General features: G+C 39.8%; 1 protein-coding gene across 1 annotated transcript in view; it reads right to left on the reverse strand.

Moving 5' to 3' along the window:
• LOC110679221 overlaps positions 1 to 21,183 on the reverse strand; it is a 68,478-nt gene extending 47,295 nt beyond the window's left edge. Inside the window, exon 1 of the mRNA XM_021853361.1 lies at positions 19,842 to 21,183. The gene's annotated coding sequence lies outside the window, so the exon portion shown is untranslated. The remainder of the gene's footprint in view (positions 1 to 19,841) is intronic.
• Positions 21,184 to 21,424: the final 241 nt, after the last annotated feature.

Consider the following 21,424-nt stretch of genomic DNA (forward strand, 5'->3'; position numbering starts at 1 on the left):
AAGTTTAATTATTCGTAAAACGTGACATTTGAAAAATTGCTACAAAGCTGCAGGAACGTATTGCTGTTCAATCATTTGAGGATTGAGATAAATCAATTGAGTATAAACAAATTCGCTAGAAATACAAGTTTATTTTGCAAAGTTGGGAAATTTATGGGAGGTACTGTTTTTTTCATATGATGTTAATAGTGCATTACTTATTTTAAAGACAATGGGATTCTAAATGATTAAAATATCAGATGAGGTGATATTAGAAGTAAAAAGAGTGGCCCATGATATTCAAGCTTCTTTGTTTGGATACAGGCGGAACAGTTAGAATTTGTAAACCCAGGGAGGTTCTATTGCATTATTTTGCCTCTCTGATACCATCAAAATCGAGAAAATGGCAATTTTTACCAAAAAATAACTATGATTTTTTAATTTTGGTTTTTGAATCCTATTCACTTCCACCAATTTGTGTATTTTAACTAATTACATAATTTTGTAGAACATTGTTACCATCAAAAACACCAAATTTGGTATATATTCAAATAAAACCATATTTTGAGGTCCTTCTATAAAATTTCTTTGTATTTCGGTAAGGTGACCAGATGGAGAGTTGTGTATTACAGTATTGGGGCGAATTTTACCAAGATGGTACCAAATTGTATTTCCTCTCAAGAATGCTGGATGTTTCGTTCACATTACAGAAATTATATGTTTTCCAGTTTATAGATGTCTAATGATTATTTCAAACTATTTTCTTTATAACGAAGTAAGTTTTTAATAGAAATAGTTACAGTTTTATTGTGTTAAATGCTGTGTAAGCTTGAGTGTGAGCTACAGAACTTATTTTAAAAATCATATGTTGCAAAATCATATAGCAACTTAAGCAGGGAACTCCAAAGATCACTTTGAGAAGAAATCTAGTATCAGTGATTTTTTATCGCTGATAAGGAGAACACTACGGATATTTGATTTTGAAACAGTATCTCGTGAACTTTTCAACAACTAGAAAGTTCAGAACAAGTTTGAATTGAACTTTGTTTATTACTTGAAGGTTTGAAGGCTTTTTAAACCAACTCTATGTAAACTGTAGAGTTCGGGTAATTACTTGAAAAGTAAGCTGGGATTACAAGCCAATTTTTGGCTCATAAAACTGTTTATTATGGAAAAACGTACTAATCTCAAGAACAATTGCCAACACGTAGGCTTATTATGCCGACTTTTTAAAGTATATTCTAAAATATATTATTCAAATATACCAGTTGTAAGAGTTTTGTCATAATTTTCAGATTCAGAAGGGTTTATTTAAGTAGACAGGGTTTTCTTTTTTTAAAACCTGTTTGCGATCATGGTGATCAATTTCGCCCCAGAGTGTGATTTTAAATTTCTCAAGCTAATTCTAGCTAATATAATTATATTTAGTTAAATGTTATATCATAAAAAATCTAATATTGCTGTTTGCTTTTAAGGTGCAAATCTTCACATAATGTCCTTCAAATGCGGTAAGACAAGATAATCAAAGAACACCTAGCAATCATTACTCACATCACCGCCAGCCTAGCATAGAAAAGCTTACTTTGACATCGGATTGCCCGAGGAAAATCTTACCATGTTAGGTGTACCCGCATTTGATATTTGCGTTTTAAACGCACACAGCAATACATAAACCTAAAGAGGCTCATTAGGAACAGATTTTAATGTTTTTTTTGATGATCTTGAAATTCTTAAGAATAATGCAACAAAAGTTGTGAAATAGTGATATATTTGCCCCCTGTCTACGGTAGGTATTCAAGAAGTTAGGGTAACGAGCTACATGGGCGCTTCCATTATTCAACGAGACTAGGGGGGTATTCGTAGGCCGAATAGTCCGAAACTTCGCAAAAAGAAGCACTTCAACACGTTGCATATTGTGTTCAAATATGAGTTTAAAAAATCCTCCTGCCGAAGTGAATTGAAAGTGCCCAGAATAGGATCCAGCTCCATGTAATCAAACGAATCTCATTTTTTTTAGTAAAATGAGGAAATTTTTTGAAAAACCTCCTTTTAACTAATAATGTTTATTGTTTTAGATGGTTGTGCTACCTTTCCCCGAATGTCATTTCTCCGAACGCTAGTTCCTCGAATGTCAATTCCCCGAATACCCCGAATAGCCCATTTTCTTGAAAAGTTTTTGACACTTATAACTGAAATTTATAATGTCAAGGTGATGAACGTACCGGTTGATCCGTGGATTTTTCGAATTTAAAAGTCCTCAGCATTTTTGGCAATTTATGTTTAGTTGAGATGACCTTTTTGAAACGCCTAGGTGATGCGAAGGGACATTCCAAGAAATAACATTCGAGGAAAAGGGTCATTCAAGGAACTGGGATTCTGGGAAAATACATTCAAGGACTACAATCGCTTAAGACAGCTTTGATTTTCTGCAAAGTTTTCATAAATTTAGTTTTGGGATAGAGCTATAAAATTCTAAATTAGTTGAAAATAATGAAATTATGTAAAATCCACTGAAGGTCATATTTTATAACTTAAATATATTCACTTTCAAGTCATTTGCACCCTAGCTTGCGCCACCTTTAAATCTTAATATATTTGTCTCAATTTCCTATTTACGTGGTTCAAATTCAGAAGAAAACACAATCTTTTGGTATTGAAAACATTCAAAAAATAATCCGCACCCTAATTGTACAATGTGTTGTGTAGGTTGTATAGGATCAGCGCTAGCAGCAAACGACCGGTGAATGTCGTGTGTGTTTGAGCGCCTTGCTTTGCTTTTACAATTTGCAATCAGTCAAAGTGCAACATTGTATTCCTAACTCGCATGTCAGGTTCGATCGTGAAGCTCGGCGGCGGTTAATGCCACCGATGAGCTTTTGCGGTCGAACTCTCCACTAGCCAAGAGAAAGAGATTACAATTGGTGGTCTAATTGAAGAAGCGGCTTTGTGCTGCTAACGGGAAGATCAATTGTTCGATCGGCGCCCTTCTCTGCAGTTAGCTACGGTCGAGCGCGAGATGTCCAGCCTTGGGTTGATTATGCCGCAATTTATTTGCTGGGTGTGGTTTCTTAGGGTTATTACTCATGTCAGGAAAAGGGAACGACGAAGCTGATCAAAGGGGTTTGTCATGTGTTTACAGATAGAATGCCTTCCGTTGAACATGGAGAAGCTTTCGAAAGAACTAATTTTGAAGAAACTCCGCTAGAAATTCAGAGGGAGCTCTTGCATCATTTTTTTGAAATCGAACAAATCCTGCATTAGACAAATTTTCTGAGCAACCAAACCAAGCAGCCTCTTCGATTCAAGTAAGAATGCAAAGGGTTTCGCCAATCGTGGTCAGTGTTTCTGAATTCGCTGGTTTTGAGTATATCCAACAGTCATTTCGTTAGATAGCTGAAAGAACTGCGAAGCAGAAGTTATTCAATTGAGTGCCAACAGCAGAAAGATAACAATATCGAATAAAAGTCTGGCAATGAGCAATCAGCTCCGCTCCACAAGCTTTCATAAAAGCTATAAATTCCATCCGCGACGACATCAATCACAAAAACTCAACCAAACCAGTTGGCGACCAAAATTAGCAAGCCCCCAACTTTCCCACGTTGATCGAAACCAGATGCCCTAGCGAATTGCCGTTCTGTTTTAAAACTCGTTAAAAAACACCGAAAAACTCGCCAATCGCGAAAAATTGCTTTTGATCCCGAAGCGCGCGCAATCGTAAAATTGTGCAGCCTTTTGCGGGGCCGTTTTTGTGGCGTGTGAACTAATAAAAGCCAAATGGGTTCCGAGTTCGCTTTGGAAGTGACCGGCCGATCTGGTCATCAAATCGATTGACAAAGCAGGCCACTCCGAAGCGCGTAACAGGCCCCTCGCCCGAACGAGGGGTCCTCTCTGGAAATTTTCCACCAATCGAAGACAAATCGGGTTGCTTCGATTGACCCCAACTGTGTGTGTGCTCTCAAGGCTTATCAACCTTAGCGCCCAACCGGACCGTAAAGCTTTCAGGTCGATTAGATGATTAATGACGGTTGGACGTACCCAGCTCAGCGGTCGGATCAGGTAGTTTAAATCTGCGTGTGAGCAATCAGCGGGTAAGAATCAATATTTTCTTCTTCCCATGGTAGCCCATTGGCCCTCGGGTAGCTCAGCAGCAGCATGTAATTAGGTATGCGGAGTGGTGGTTCAACGTCCCTCAGTCCAAGAGGATCCAGGCCGGTCAAATCCATTGGGAGATTTCACGTCTACATGCTAAACGGCTCAATTGTCGGGAAACAATGACCGATGGCCACCAACCACGGCCAGCAGCGGCAGTCGAGGCGGCGCTTCACACCACACTGGTGAAGAACAAAGTAAACAATTAAACAGGGAAAATCCGTTATTGAAATTTATCAGCATCAGCAATTTTAGATTCCAGCAACGGCTCTCGGCCGTAGGAAGAGAACGTGGTACCAAAAATAACACACCGAGCTGAGTTCGATTGCGGCTGCCGCGACCCCGAATCCAGCGACACCCGAGCCTGAAGCCGGGAACAGGGCACATTATCATATCCATAAATAAATAAAAATAAATAACTGAGTAAGTACAAGCAATTGGAATGAATAAGAAATGGGCAGCTTCCGCGAGCGCAGGAAGATCCGCCGGCCGAGCAAAATCCGAAGAGTTGAACGGCCCCTTTTGTTACGGAGAAGTTGACTGCTAATAAACCATTGAGTAACAGCTTACGCTATCGATGCCGAACCGAAGCAGGCGAAAGGCGAGATCGAAAAAGGTGTCAACGTAGGCGGCCGTGCAACGAATCGGGAGCACTACAATTGTGTGTGTCGGCCGCTCTGCACTGCCGCAGCCGCCGCCGCCACCGAGAGATTTACATATTTACAGTTACAAGAGCAGCGCACTCGCACGACGACGACTGCCGCATGCTGTGCCGCGCCGAGAGAAATCCGTTAGGAAGTCGTGTCTCTGCCTAGTGCTTCCTCCCCGCCTCAAAAGGTATGGTCAGGCGGACGGTCGGGGGATCGTTTCAAGTTCGGACAATATTCAAGTTCAATAGCACGAGGGACAAGCCCCCGTCACTTGCTGCGCGGTCCAGCACTCTTCTCGCTGGAGTCGACCCTGTTCGAAAATAAATAATTTATTGCTTTGGACTCTCTTCCGAGGAGAGGACCACAACTGGAAACGAGGTGGAACAAATGAGATGTAGAAGAAACGACAACAACAACTGTCCGTCCGATATTCAAATGCGGATCTTGCGAGGACAATAACTCGGGCACTGGCCGCGATGACGTAGTTCTTTGGCCGATGCTCTAGAAATGATCGCGGCTGCGGCGATCGTCGGTACAGGCCTAGGTGGAGTTCAAGTGCGACACTTGAACGGTTGGACCTGAATGCAGAAGAAAGGATGAAAGCAGTGGAGTTATTTATGATTGTTTTCATCGCGCTCCGTTCGATTCGTTTGTTGGAAGTTATGAATAGATGAATTATTTGCTGGCACTATTCACTTGGTGGGATTGTTCTTCGTTGTACGACCGCGCGGCGTATTTGAATGTCAATCAAGAGAAGGTAGGTATGCGAGAGGAACCGATTAGGAATAATGGGAACTTGTCGTTTTGGCAGTGGAACTGTGCTGAATCAGAGACCTGATTCGAATTGAAAAGTTTCGCTAATCTGGATTAGATTTTTTTTGGAAACAATCAGTTGGAAAAGAATGCAGGATCAAAGAAATCAGGATAAGAATACTCGTTCGGAATAGGAACATTCAATCATTCACTAAATCGTTACCCAGCGATTCAAGATCGCCATTGGGCATCAAAATCGATCTTAGGTAGTGATCAAACAATCTATCGTTTAGCTCGTGCCGTTTGACAGTCGATCATCAATCTCACCAGATAACAGTCAAACCAGAGACGAGTAGAGACATCTGTAATCTGTATATGTAATCATTCTGTAATCTGTCCAATCCAATTCCAATCCAAATCCAATCCAAATGCAATCCAAATCTAATCCAAATCCAATCTAGCAATTGAGAAGCGGTTGCCAACTGGCTAAGTATTTTCTGACCGCTTCTTGTCGTTTGCTTTTGTACAGTTCTTTCCATTCCCGGACCTGAATAGATTGCTCGTCCCTTATCAACTGTAATTATATTTCGGCAGACCGAAAAAAACATCTGTCTAACAATTATTCAAATTCGGACAATAATTAAATTTGAGGTTGGTCCCTCCTCGCCCATTCCCCGAATCGGTTTCTGGGCGTAGCGTTCGTCGTCGCCAAAAGTGCCACGCCGCTAAATCGGGAGCCCTCCTGGAGTGACCCCCTAGCAGCTGAAATTGGGAAAGAGCTGAAGAAATTCGGGACCATCCATGCAGCAAATTGCTATCCAGCACGCAATCCATTATAATGGGTCGGGGACTTGTTTCGCGAGCTGTCACTCGCCTCGCTCACTCACCGAGACTGATGCCGAGCCGAGGGATGATTCGCGCGAACCCGATTTTCGTTTGACAACCGAGGGGCGCTTCACTAGCCGCGCCACGTCTGGGGCGTATCGGATGGAAAATTATAGAGACCCACCGGCGCGAAAGTCGAAACCGAGAGACGAGAGCTTCAAATTATACCGTGAACTTGAAGCGGGGCAGCCAATTTTGGAACTGCGCCTGCCTGCCCAATGGTGATGACGGCAGATTGGCTTAATTTTGGCTTCACTCGAGGTCTGAGCCCCTCGAGGTGAAAAGACGACGCGTCGGACATTTCTTCTGGTTGCCGCCAACGAGTGGAATTACCCCTCGAGGGGAAAGCCGCCCAAAATCGCTCGGAGATGATAATGGTTGGATGATCGCGGGATGATCACTCCGTGCCCTTAGGCTTGCATTCGCTTCGGCTTACTCGCGTTCGGGCTTGGCTTCTGTTAGATGCGCTTGAAAATTTCATGTGAGCGTTGCCGCCATATTACGCACGCAACCCAGCACGTCAAACGCCAAGCCGCTATGGCGCTTGTCTGATATGACTATACCAAGGACAAATCGTTGTCGTTTTTTTGACAATCGTTCGCACATGGGCCGCTGCTTTCCAGACGGCTCCAATATTAAGTTTGTGCCTTGGTGCGACACATGTCTCAAACGGCCGCAGCAGAGAAGAAAGCGCGGAACGAAATATATATCAGTCAATTAATTTCAATGACATATTTAGTATAATTAAAACTACCAACGCGCGGGCATTCCGCGCACACCGAGCGCGATCCGAGGGGCCGATTTCGAAATCGAAAAGCTTTGGCTTGCGGCGGCGCTTTGCGACCGTTGTTGTCAGTCGCAGTAATCGGTGGCTGTGGTTGAAATTTTAAGTGTCTGCCGCGGCAGCGGCGCACAGCTAAAACCTGCCTTTTATAACAAAGGGAAATTATTAGCAACACCACCGCCACCCGCGCCGCGTCAATCTAAGGTGGCGACGCGGTGAAACAAAAACAAAACACACTGTTTCAAAGGAATCGTCTTCGTCGTCGTCGTTGCCGTAACAACAATTGTCCCGGCCGCCAGAGCCATGGCATACTTTGCGGCACCACTTACTGGGTGATGACGGTTAAAGATGGCGGACGGGTGGAAAATATATATTAGTAATTATGTGGTTCCGATCGGTATTCTTCGAAATTAGTGGTTGTTCGGGACGGGGAATCGAAACGAAGAGTGACACCCGATGCGTGATTTTGGAGGTTAGGTGTTTTTCATTTTTTTTGGGATATTTACTACGAAAAGTTTAGGAGATATTCGTGGGCAAACAATAGAGAGTACCCAGAGAAATTGATAAAAAAAATCCAAGGCGAATTGATGGATATCCAACTAACCAAAAGCACTTATAATAAGCCCCAAATCAGCATCATAGATGCAAACAGGCATTATGATTGCACTACAAATGCTTACACGCCTTATAACAGCACTTTAATCGCATAAAAACGCTATTACTGCAACATTAGTGCTTCTAAGCCTGATGCGTATAGGCGTTGAATAAGCCCTATGTTGGCTCTATTTTAGCACATAGGGCATCATTCACTGTTAACCAGTGTTTTGACAGATATACTACGTGGTAAGTGTTTGCATGTAGTGTTAGAAAGGAGCAAACCATAAAAGTTCTTACTACCACATTCGCACATTTAATGATGGGGAGAAATTATGCTTTAGATTGATCTTTTCCCCACATTTATGTATAAAGTAAGTTTTTATACTTTTTTGACTTGAGTCTGTTTGAATAAGTTTTCGAGATTTCAAGCCGCAGCAACATTTAGAATCGCTTCGAAAAACACAGCTTACCTTTAATATGAAAACTTTTTTCTTGAATCCATACTTTATCCCACTACATGCAGTAAAGTTTTGAAAATCTTCGGTTTTCCAAAAAATAAAAGTTTGCAATAGAATTAACATTACTAAGCAATAGAATTAACATCGCATTTCTAGATATTACAGCTTCAAATCTAATTATTCGATTGATCTGAACATTTATACATAGAATACATATCTGTAGGCGAATTCCAGCGCGTATTTTCTTCGAAGAAAAGAAAATTTACTTGCTGCTCAGTAAACACACGATCGTATATAATAGTGTATACGAGTACAAATGTGGAGGCGATATACGCACATTGTGCATACAGCCTAACGGCACATGTACGTATATCGCCTCCACTTGTGTACTCTTATTCGCTATGGTATACGAGTTTGTGTTTACTGGGTGGTGGATTATAGAAGGAAATTTCTTCTCTTCGAAGAAAATGTGCGCCGGAATTCACATGTGGTCTCTTTAGACTTAACCAAAAATTTGGACCAAATTTATAACAGTGGGTTGAATTGGAAATTCCGAACAGGAAGACATAGGAAGAATTGTTTCCGTCCAATCCAGCTTTAAAAATGTGCTGATGGCTACAACAATCTGGTTAGCCTTCTGGTAGGGATCAAATGATCTGATTATAATGAAAGCTTATGGCCTCCACAACTAAGTTCGCTTTCTAGTGAGGATCAAGCAATTTAACGTTTGGCTTGCGTCGTTTGACTGCAAATCGATTAGGTCGATCACCAAACTCATCGATCAGCTGTCAAACGACACAAGCGAAATGTCATACCGTTTGATCCCTACACTGAAAACATCTCTTCGTATTTTATCCAAAATCCATTTCGTAAAACAAGATTTCGTACATATAACGCTATTTTCATTCATCGTACGAAATATTTGTAACTGACAGAATTTCGCGATTCAGTGATTTTATGAAATAATCGTAAAATGCACGATATACAATTCGTAGATGTGTGTTTTCGTATTTTTTGTGTTTGTCTTTCACCTACGTTTCTCGCACTGGATGAAAATTCTAGAATACTTTTTCGAACAACCGTATTTCAGAAGAATAAACAAACTTAGATTCAACTCTGAACCAATTCCACTTTTTGGTATTACATTGATATTTCGGAATCACGATGTAACCACGAATTGAAACAAAATACTACTTGAGACAATCTTACACTGCACAGTGGTTCAGAAAGCAGATACACGCTAAAGATGCAGCGATGTAAAGAGCTTTGGAATAAAAACTGTCTTCTACAAAGTTGTTTATATTAGTTAAACCATATGTTTGGTGTTATTCAAAAAAAGAGTGATTCAAAATTTTCATAGAAATGAAGTGGCCGCTTCAATAAAGTTGCAGAGCATTCAATTCAAAAAATAAAAAGGATTCTTTTCAACTTTTTAATAAACCGATTCATAGCTTTTTATTACGTCTTAATGTTATCCATGGCAAACTGGCTTCCTAACTCCAGTGTTTTCCAGTCTAATATCTCATCAAAGTAGTCTATAGACTCCCAAAAAATCATGTAATTTACGTCTTTTGGGATGCACATAAAAGAAGCGAGCCTAATGACGTAAAGTTGTGTCGAATTTTAAAAACTTTAGTTTCAGTTTCGGGTAATATATGTAATATATTTATATGTATAATTAAATATATGTAAAATTAATGTGTAAAATTACATTTTTTTGTTCTATACATCTTCCAGGACACGTTTTTGTGTCGTTCAATCACTTACACCATGTGTCATTCAGTCATAACAAGAATTACGTCCATAGTAATTATCATTATTTTGAAAAGTGTGATTTTTACAAAGCATCATCGAACATCTGTGATGGTATTTTGGAAACAACGCTACAACGGACTGTTGTTTTCTGCTGTTTTTCATAGCTTAGGGTTCAACAAGTATACTTTGATACATTGGTTTCGTTCAATGATTCAATGGTTATCAAGCCTGCGCGCAGCTGCGATAGAACTTTGACAGCGGTAAAACTTGGCGGCTACTGCAGATCAAAAAACTTTCAAAAGAAATACAATACATACAAAATATAGATGTGTAATAGATAAGAGTTCAATAAAATTAACTGAAAACATTCAGAAAAACATTATGAAATTTATAGTAAATATAAAAATTATCATACTAAAAGACTGTTTATGTATACAGGCATTCCATGAAAAACCAATCTAGTGGATCATAGAATTCCGTGAAAATTTGCTATTTTGTTCCTTATTCGAAATAACGATACACGCGTTTTTGGATTTTTTATTAGGGTGACCATTTCCAAAACAGGGTGACCAGAAAAAATCGCGATTTTGTAAAATTTTTATTTATTAAAATCATAACTTTTGAACAGCTTTAGAAAAAAAAAATAACATGAAAATATATAAACATTTCCTTAAAAACTAGAATTTTATATATATTTTCATGTAAAAAAAATTTCGGAGTTTTATATTTTCTTCTGTAAAGTTGAAATCTTAAGCTTTCATTCCATAAAAAAGATTGGAAACCGGTTGAGCTGTTCAAAAGTTATGATTTTTTTATATAAAAAATCTATTTCGCTGAGACCTACAGTGTGTACCCATGAAAAAAGACTGATTTTTTTACTGAAATTTGAGGAAAAATGAGAACAGCAATAGCCTCTTTGGTCCCAAGGCCCTCAAAACACGAAAAAACGGAAATTATTGATTTTGTTTTATGTAAAAAACAATTTTTGTAAAATTTTATATTTTTCTTGGAAAGTCAAAATCAAATTAGCTTTCATTTCGTCTAAGAAAATTGAAAATCGGTCTAGCGGTTCAAAAGAAATGAAAGTTTTCTCACTCATCACTTTGATGAGATATTAGAATTCAAATGGCTGGAACCAGAAAACCAGTTTTCTAGAGACACCCCTATGCGAACATAAGAAAAAATCTATAAATCATTCAAATTAAGCCAAAAAACTTTTTTGACAGTGTTCCTCTAAATTGAATGGTCTAAGAATAATTTTCACAAATAATATATTATATTTCTATAAAAATGAGGGCCGCCCTAATTTTAAATAACATCAAAAAATTAGAGATAGAAATAATATTCCCAATTACTTTTTTCTTCTCCCAATAGTGTGAAAGTAGTCTACGTTCATTTGAAAAAGTAATCGAGAATTGTTTAATATTACGAAACTGATCATTTAATCTACGAAAACATTCGTTGTTTTCTGCAACGAAAGATTTCGTAGACACATTTCGTAAAATACAACATGATACACATGACACGACCGAAGCCGAAGGAGGTAAGAAGAAGCACGCGTTCCTCAAATCCAACTACCGCTGGGTGGATCTGAACTAGCTTTTGGACATGAAGCGGGATTTTCTGATGCACAACTGTGCCAATCGTCGCCCAGATCGTGGAACCCGCAGGAAGCCCGTGGCCCTGATAAAGAAGCTTTGTAAGGCTAAGAAGAACGCCCAAGTAGACAGATATTTAGGTGGAGAAAATACGAAAATGATTATACAATGACTCAAACACATATTCGTACAGTGCAATGTATTCACATCAAGTTGGTTAAGAGCTATCAAATGATACTTCGACTTATATCGATATTTCGATGAGTTGAGTCACTGTAAACATAAAGTAAACACAGCAAATTGTATCTCTTGTGAAATGCACGAACCCATTTCGTACAATGCACTAAAGCTCCAACTCTATTTACGAATGATTCGTACTTTGCGTTTAAGTGTTCGTTCTCAATACGAAACAAGAGAATTTCGATTACAAAATGTTTAGTACAATATACCAATCATTGTTTGTTTTGATTTGGAGCATGATTTTTATTACGAAGCTGATTACATTCATTTTACGAAACTGTTTCGTTGCAGAAAACAACGAATAATTTCGTAGGTCACACGAATGATTTCGTTATATAAAACAATAAATATTTTCAGTGTATACCAGCAACCGAGCTTAAATGTGGAAGCCATCAAGGTGAATAAAAAGCTGGATTGTCTGACAGTGTATCAACAAAATCCTATTAATCGATCTTAATACTAGCATTAATGGCCACCAATATCAAGTTTTCTTTCTGGCAGGCACCAAACGAACTGAAGTTTACATCGTATGGTAATAAACAATCAGTAATCTTATCGATCTGCTGCCAAAGCTCAAAGATCAGACTTTTCGATCACTGGCAGAAAGTAAGCCTAATTGTGGCATCAAAAAACATTAAGCCAAACGTCAAATCGTTCTCTCCGTGTCAGAATCAAAACTTGGCTGCGCGTTAAGTGCCATATTCTTAAAGTCTGCGGATATTCTGCAATACAACAAACAGTTGTCCGGAATCAAATCAACCGATCATTGCATTCAGACCTCGTCCAAACCAGAAGGAAATCACTAAACACCCGCTTTGTTTCCACCTTCAAACCCCGGTTATGCTAATTCAGAAAAACTCTGTCCCCAACTCGCCAACTCGCCATTGTCATTGCCGGGGTCGTGCACGCATCGCGCAGACCCAGCCGCAAGTTGAAGGACGCACCACCAGGTTCGCAGCGTTCACTTTCGCGTGCGGTGTGACCTCCTCCATTTGTCTTTGTTAGGCTGGCTTTCGACGTGACGCGGAAGAAGCGCCCCCCTCTCGCCTCTCGGAGACGATAACAATAGCCGGGAAAACTTCGACCGCGCGATCACGTTCTGTTCTAAAGATCGGTCGAGATTCGTCGCCGGAGATGCAGATCGCACGTGAGGAGGCAAATTTTGAGAGCAATCGACAATACTGTTTCGAAGGCGACGTCCGACGTTGGAGTCGGATAACGAACCGTTCACAGTGACAAAGATGAGGAACAGCTACGACGAGGACGGAAAACCGGGTGCGGTTGGTCTGGTAGAAGTGTACAACTCACCGCCAACACCACCACCACCGCCTTCACGTCACGATCGTTGTTCACGAGAGGGGAGGGCGGCGGGCTGCGTAGAAGTGAGGACGGAAAAGATATAGAAGAAATAACATTATAAATGATGGTGCTTTCTGAACCGTGAAGCTTGTGGTTCGTATACGGATTGCGGTGATGACTAAAGCGCTTTGTAGCGGCTCAACACTAACACTTCGACGGAGAGTAACTACAAACCACTAGGTACAATCACCATCCAGATCGACCAGCGGAATGTCAGCGATTTTGAAACTACTAAACGCGCCTCACTAAAGGCGCCCAATCCAAGGAGCCGCTGCGATCGGCAGGTGTTCAAAACTCGAACCAATCTGGCCTACAATGGGCGATCGAACGAAGAACGCCCACAAACTCTTTCCCCCCGGCATTTTGCATTCCAGATTACGACGATAGTGTCACTCGGGCTAGACCATCGAATTGGCTCGGGGCTCAACGCTGGCCCCTCTTAGGAGTAAGCCCCAGGAAGAACATTCATCAAATATTTATTTTCTCCTACTCTGCTATTAGAAGTTTACTTTGGCCTCGGTCGTCTTGGACTTGGTCGTCTTCGCCTTCTTGGATCGTCGCTGTTGTCGAGCACGAGCCCCGGCAAACGCCATTCAATTCTAATTTGTACAAAGAGTTTCTTTCACGCGGGATTCCTGCTCAATGCCACCAGGGCTTTTACATTTGCCTGGGGGGGGAAGACGCGCGCGAGGTGGAATAATATAAAATGAGATGATAAATATAAATTGATATCATATGGAGGAATGCCGGGCTAAGAGGAGTACATATAGGTAAGCGCAATCGCCTTGGATCGGAACCTAGCTTTGAATGTTCTGTCCGATACGGTTGGATAAGGGGGACCAGCTGCCCAAAGTCAGGGGTCGACACGGCGGTGGTGGAATTGTTTGAGTTGAGGGAAATCAACCGCAACCGGGTGTCTTGATGTTTGCCGAACGTCACTAGAATGTATAACTGGTTCGATTGATATTATCAGCACAGACAAACGGACGATTGAAATTCATCGCCCACGTCACTTAATCATCATCTGGTAGCCATGTTTCATAGAATACGGTATTTAGCTACTTCTCATCGTAATAGGCTGTTTTTCATCGGTCAAACGGTCCTCTTTCCTACACTAAATTATGCAGTATCGTAACAGTAATTACGCAACTAATTATAGTTGCTTTATGACTCAGTACGCAACGCATTTGTTTTAAGTTGCGTAAACAATAATTTTCATAAATTGCAAAATTATGATAACCTTATCCAGAGATGGTTCCTGATACCCTCAAGTGGTTTTCTACGAATTTGCCAAAAAAGTTGTACGCAATTGGATAAATGTACGACTTGTGTATATGTAAATCACCATTCGCAGATGTACTTGTAAATTTTAATTTTACAACTTGTTGTGTAAACTTCTATTGTTGATGCAGGAGGTGATAGTGTGAATGGTGAAACATGAAATGCGATGTTCTGGTTGTAATGTGTGAAACCTAAGCAATTTGAAACGATCTTCCAATACTTGGTCGATGGACAATTTATCAGTGTTAAGTTTGTTTGTCTGTGTTATCAGTATGAGGTTTGGTATCCAATAGCTGAAAGAAGGAACGCTGCGTAGACTCATTTCGAAACTAATTACATACTTTGCGATTTGCTTAAACGGAATGCTCGTTGGCGTTTTGATATATCAATCCTTTATCATAACGAATTCTCCGACTGGAGATAGTAAATAAAGGTTCCAAAGAAGTTTTTTAGTCAATCTTTATGTGTGTAAAATACTGGCTAGGAAATACTCAAATGAAGCATTTGTTACTCGCAACCGAAATTTGTTACATAAAGTAAGTTTATCTGATCCTGATGTTTGGCTGATGTCGTTTGAAAGATGATTGATCTTATCAATTTATTGTCAAACGACATTCCTATCCGACCTATCCGAAATAAGTTCTTTTGTTGCGTCTATTGACGCTTTTAATAAACTGAATAAGACGTTGCAACATAGGATTCCTCGTTTAAATGTTGTATGGTATTCTGTTTTCTGTCACGATAAATTCATCTTTGGAACTAGAAAAGGCAGCTGACTGTTTAACTACTTCCACCAGTAATGCTTAAAATAAAAGCTGTCCGGCAGGGAGCGATCTACTTGCAGAGATATTCCTTGAAACCTAAGGTTAGAGAAGCATAGAAAAAATGATCGAAAACAATTCAATCTGACGAAATTGACAATTAATTGGTCTCTGTACAAAGAGGCCCTAACCAATTGTAATAGATAAATAAGAAGATCAAAGCGCAAAAATTGGAGACACATGTGCGAAGGCATAGAAAGTTCTCATGAAGCTGCAAGACTTCGTAAAGTTCTTTCTAAGGATCATAAAAATGGTCTAGGTACGTTAAAAAGGACGATGAGTCCTACATTGCCGATAACAAGAAAGCTCGGAATAAATGGTGGAAACTCATTTTCCTGGATCCATCCCCATAACAAATCGATCAAAAAATCAAGATATCAACCTCTTTAAATGAATCTGATAGATCCAAGATAGAGGTTGCAGATATTTTTACATATTCTAAGATTTAATGGGCATTGGATTCTCTCGCTCTTCATTCGCTGGTTTCAAAAATTGAAAAAAAAACTTTTGACACTAAGGAAATACTACTGGTTGCTTTTCTCGATGTAGAAGGCGCGTTTGACAACGCTAGTTTTACATCGAAGAAAAACGCCATGAGAAATCGAGGTTTTCCTGAAAAAATATTTGAATGGATAGAAGGGATTCTATCTAGAAGGCAAATATCAGCACATCTAGGAGATTCAGTTGTGAAGGTAACAGCTGTTCAAGGCTATCCACAAGGGGGTGTTCTATCTTCTCTTCTCTGGATCTTCTCTGGTCTCTAATTGTTGATGACCTACTTATAAAGCTAAAGCATCGAGGATTCAAAATAATTGGATTTGCAGATGATATTATTATTAAAGTCTGCGGTAAATTCGATAAAACTGTTTCCGAGCGAATGCCAACACCAGCACTCAACTTAACCTTAGCATGGTGCAATAATGAAGTATTAAGTATAAATCCTGAAAAAAACTACAATAGTACCGCTTACAAGAAGACGCAAAATCTGTATTTCGGCTCTAAAAATAGGAGATGCTAAACTATCTCTATCTCTTAGTGCCAAATTTGTAGAACAGTAATCTCTTTTTGAATAAGCATATAGAACAACAGATAGAAAAAGCAAGAAATGCTTTTGTGGGACTGCAAAAGAACCTTTGGTAGAAAATGGAGTCTGAAACCGAAGATGGTTCATTGGATCTTTTCGACCGCATCTATTTTATGTGGGAAAAAGCAAGTTAAATAAGCTACAGAGACTTGCAAAAGACAATACAATACGCACTTCATGACTTTATACAAATTGATGCAGTTATAAGAGTCAGAAGCTCCATAGATAGCGCTGATAGTGAACTGAAATGACATACGACTATATTAAAGCACTTTAGAATAAGTCCAGTGAACTTAGTGAACGACCATTACATGTTGAATACATGATTGGGACACAGGAGGACCAACTTTCCGATCTGGATCAGTATTTTTTTTCACTTATGGTTCAAAACAAGATAATATGGTGAGTGTTTGGCCCTGGAGTAAATGTATCTTATGCACTGGGAAGTTGGTCAACAGTTTTTCAGGCTGAAATTTATACCATTCTTGAATGCGCTGACATTTGTATAAAAAGGCAATACGTTGCCCCCCTTCAAATGCATTGCATGCAAAGCTAAATCTTCTTCCACTTCATGACTTTATACAAATGAATGCAGTTAGAGTCATAACGTCCATAGATAGCGCTGATAGTGAACCTAAAGGACATATGACTATACTGAAGTCAGAATTTTCTCTGCTCTTGGAAGTTTTTTTTTAAACTCCCTAAAGCCATAAAACAGTGCTTTTCAGTGCTACAAAAACAGTACTTTTCAGTACTATTTTTTCTACTATTGATCCCTTCACGATCCTTGTATGGACCCGTGCCTTCGATTTTTCGTTGGACCCGTTAGCGAAAGCTAGCGATGATAATTCTTCTTGGACACCGTCTTGGGGAAAAACTTCTCGAAGGTAACGTCTTCTTTCGTTTATTCACCAAACATGGTTGCGACTACAAACAAAAGGAAAGGTCAATCTCTGAAAAAAAGAAAGAAAGAAAGAACTTCTTTCCAAAAAAGTGGGATTTAAAACTGTCACTAAACGTGGCGAGAATGTAAGAAGGGACGTTTCTCCGGAATGCGAACTTTTTTGAAGGGTGGAATGAATAATGTTGATAATTGCATTGAAATGAGCAATCAGTTTGATGCTTTGGACATATTTTCCGAACATCAAATCAAAGCAGCCTCTAGCCCAGGCTCTTTGATTCAAGTGAGGAAACAAATAGTAACAGCAATCGTGGTCAGTTGTTCCGAATCTTGAAGATTTAGGTCGAAGATCTTGAACTCCATTAGGGTAATCAAGGTTTCCTTCTAAATCACAAATAAAGAAGACTGTCGCGTTTTGCCGGAAACTCTTGAGGATCGCGAACTTCTTTTCAAACATCTTGAAGAGAAGAAGCACAAGTTGTTTACCACCCAGAGCTTGTCTTTTTTGAGATGATTTAGATGATCTTATCAATGTTGAACTTGCTAGAAAAATTCCGTACTGAAATTCTATGGCGATATCTATAAGAATTCGAATTCTAAATATGTTAAATAAGGCCTAAGTTTTTATCAAACTTAGAACGTATTGATGATGGGATAAAACTGTTGTTCCCTAGAAATAATTTGTGATAAATGTTGGAAGTTCTAAAAAAGCATTTTCAAAGACGTTTCTGAAAAATATTCTATATATAACAAAAATTAAGTGTTTGGTGACCTTTAACGTCCAAAAGAAGACTTCCTGTAAGAACTGGTGTTACTCAAAACCTTTGGGGATCAATATTATACAATATTTTCACATCTGGCTTACCTGAGTTACCTCAGGGATTTCGAAAATATTTGTTTGCGTGGACACAAGCCTCTCCGCCAAAGGACAAAACCTGCGTGTCATCTGTAGCAGATTGCAAAAAAGTTTGGATATTTTTTCTGCATACTTGTAAAAATGAAAGATTTCTCCTAATGCTTCCAAAACTCAACTTACAATATACCCACATTATTTGGAAGTTTCAAGTAGACTTGTTGTCACGATGAAAGGGGTTCCAATAAATTGGTCAGATGAAGTTAAATATCTAGGGACCATGCTAGATAGAAATTTTACTTTCAAGAATCACATTGGGGGCATTCAAGCGAAATGTAACAAAAAATGCCTGCATCCACTCATTGAAAAAAAATCAAAACTTTGTCTTAAAAAACAAGCTTTTGATCTTCAAACAAAAGCGATATAAATGATGACCATTTCATTTGAATTTGATTTTGAAGTTATTTCAGCATAAACGAAGCATCGCTACTACTTCTCTTATGGTGACGGATCTCCCAAATTTAAGCTGTAGATTCCCCAACAAACTTTCAACATGTTCCAAACTATAATTCACGGTCTATTTCACCATTTAGATTTGGTTCGATGTGCCGAGTAAAAATCTGCTTCCCTCTCAAGAACATAACCAGTGTGTAGACTAATTCTGCCTGATTTTTCTGAGAATTTTCCTACCGAAAAAAAAACGCGTAACCTTCAACCAAATGGAACGCCCCAAACATTCCAACGATTTTTTTGTTCAGTTTCCGCTTCGAAACATCGCTCTTTGCTGCGAGCCAACAAACTCTCACGATCACAGTTGGCTTTAGAATCCCATTCTATCGGACGACGACGCTTAACAACTCCCACCAACATGTTCTTCCAGTGCAATCCAGTGTGTAGCGTTTTGGACTGAAACGGAATCCCGATTGGAATGGAGTGACCTAATAAAGGTTGAGCAAGAAATTTTGAAAAGAGTGCATATGCGATAAACGAGTCTTCATATCTAGATTCTAAACAAATCAGTAGACTCCTTGATCAAGGTATCGAAGATAACTTATGATAGGAAATAAAAGCCCAGGTGTATTCCATGTTTTTCACTGTGTAGTAAATCTGAACAATGATCTTTAAAGCCCTTATGAGACAAATTATTCTGTCAGAGACTGGTCGCAGTCTCGAAGGTTCCTTAGAAATTGAGATTTTGACTACTTTTCTTACAAAATACGCTCATCTGACTGCTGAAGCTTACTTCTTTTTTACGCTGCGAATTGCTACATTAGACCCAAACATGTTTTCCGAACGTTACTTCCGATCATTCTATGTATAATTTTTGATTATTTAAAATTCTTGATTTATGTAATTTATCGCGTTTTTTGAATGTTGATCAACGTGGATCATTTCAGAATTTGATTTTCATTTGGCACACCCTCTCAATCGAGATCGTTGTTCGTCAAAAAAATGCGAGCACCCAAAGCCATCGAAGAAGCTCGATCGTCGAGTAAACTCAGAATACTGCCCAATAAAAAAAATAATTCGATTTAAACGTTGTCGGGCAGGCATTATTGGCTTGGTGTTTTGGTTTTTCCATTCTTTCGATTTCCTCGGTGCCCATGCTCGTAACACTTGAATCATTTTCCCAAAACTGGCAGCATCTCACAAAAATTCAAAAAAAAAACTTAAACATCTAATTCAAAACTTACCTATCATAAAGCGTTTCTCGATTGCTCCCGGTTGCGGTAGTGCGTTTGGGTGTAGTAAATCTTCAAAATTTTCCGTAATAAGCTCCTCCGCACACTTCACGAGGGGGGGGGGTCGAAGGCGATAAGTAGAAGTGTTTTTTTTTTATATTTGGTTTTCCAATTCTTCCCCGATTTCTTCTCGCCCGATTAGCGTTCTTTCCAAAGTGGAAAATTGGAGGCGGTAATTGTTGCTCTTTAAGACCGATGATTGACGGCGAAAAAGGGGTTTATTGTATTTATCGTTATCACGTTTTTTTTCTGTTCGTTTTTATGGGTTTTAGAAATTTAAATTAAGGGGTTGCGATTTGATTTGATTGTGCACTCTTAGCGGCTAATGAAATGCTCTTGTTGATTTGAATCGTTTTATGCTGGATGGATTGTAACTTTAATTTGGTGCAGAACTTATCGATTTATAGCTTACTCTAGTAGTACGATTAGGTTGGTGTAAATTTTATAAGCATTCAGTTGAAATCACAATTATCAGTGTTGAAATAAATATCTTAGAGGTCGTTCCATAGGTTTAAATACTTATGATCTAACAGTCCACAGTCCACACAGTACGGAACTCTTGCTTCACAGCTTCGATCTTTGGTATGCAGCAGTTCTGTGTTTGCACTTTTTGCTTCTTCCTCTAGCGTTTACTGGCCGGCACCGGACGACAGAAACTTAGTGAACCAAGTCCGAGATAATCGTTCCACACCGGTTTCTTTCCAAGAGAGCAAGCACACACCGAGTCAAAACTTCTTTTGTCTGGTACCCCACGCTGAAATTCGCTTCCAGAGTGCCTGTTCGTGTATTACTTTTTTTCTGCTTCTCTCGCTTCGGCCGCCGTTTTTGCTTTATTTAACGTCGTTTCGGTTCGACAATTTTTCACTTAAACACCACAATAAAGCACAGAGTCGGAGTCCTCGCGGGCTACAATGCGCGGTTCACTAAACTACTAAACGCACTCTGGTCTCTCGGGCTGGGCTGACGCGCCTACTACGATCTATTCTACTACCATCTCCCGGCACTCTCTGCGCTCTTGCCGCTGACGACGCTGTTTGCAGTGCGTGGTGATCCACTAAGCGCGCTCTACTCCTGATCGGGGGGTCACCCTAACACCTCACTAATCCCTTGGATAAGCTGGTACTACTACTCCTCGAAGCGGTGCTGCAGATTTGTGTCTGCTGCTCTTTAGGTCTTTTGACTGCTCCTGCAAAAGCGTCCAGCTTCGACAACTGCGCGCGCACTAATGAGACAGCTTTAGCCGAGCGGGAAACGAAAATGCTCTACCAAACCGAACGATGACGACGACGACTACGGACGAACGGACGGACCCCTAGCGCAACAAGCATCAGGCTCTTTTGTGCGTCGCGTCTCGTCCGTCTATCCATTTCATCCCTTCGGCGTGCTCTCTTGTCGCACGAACGAATCATTTCCCTCTCGCATCATATCTCCATCAGATATCTTCACTGCGCTGTTATGGAGCGGGCCCTCCGTTAAAAGTTTGGTTGATTTAGTTTGTATATCTAGCATCTTACGAGTGGTAACAGCCGTCAAAG

The sequence above is a fragment of the Aedes aegypti genome, chromosome 3 (assembly GCF_002204515.2).
Source record: "Aedes aegypti strain LVP_AGWG chromosome 3, AaegL5.0 Primary Assembly, whole genome shotgun sequence".
Taxonomy (NCBI): domain Eukaryota; kingdom Metazoa; phylum Arthropoda; class Insecta; order Diptera; family Culicidae; genus Aedes; species Aedes aegypti.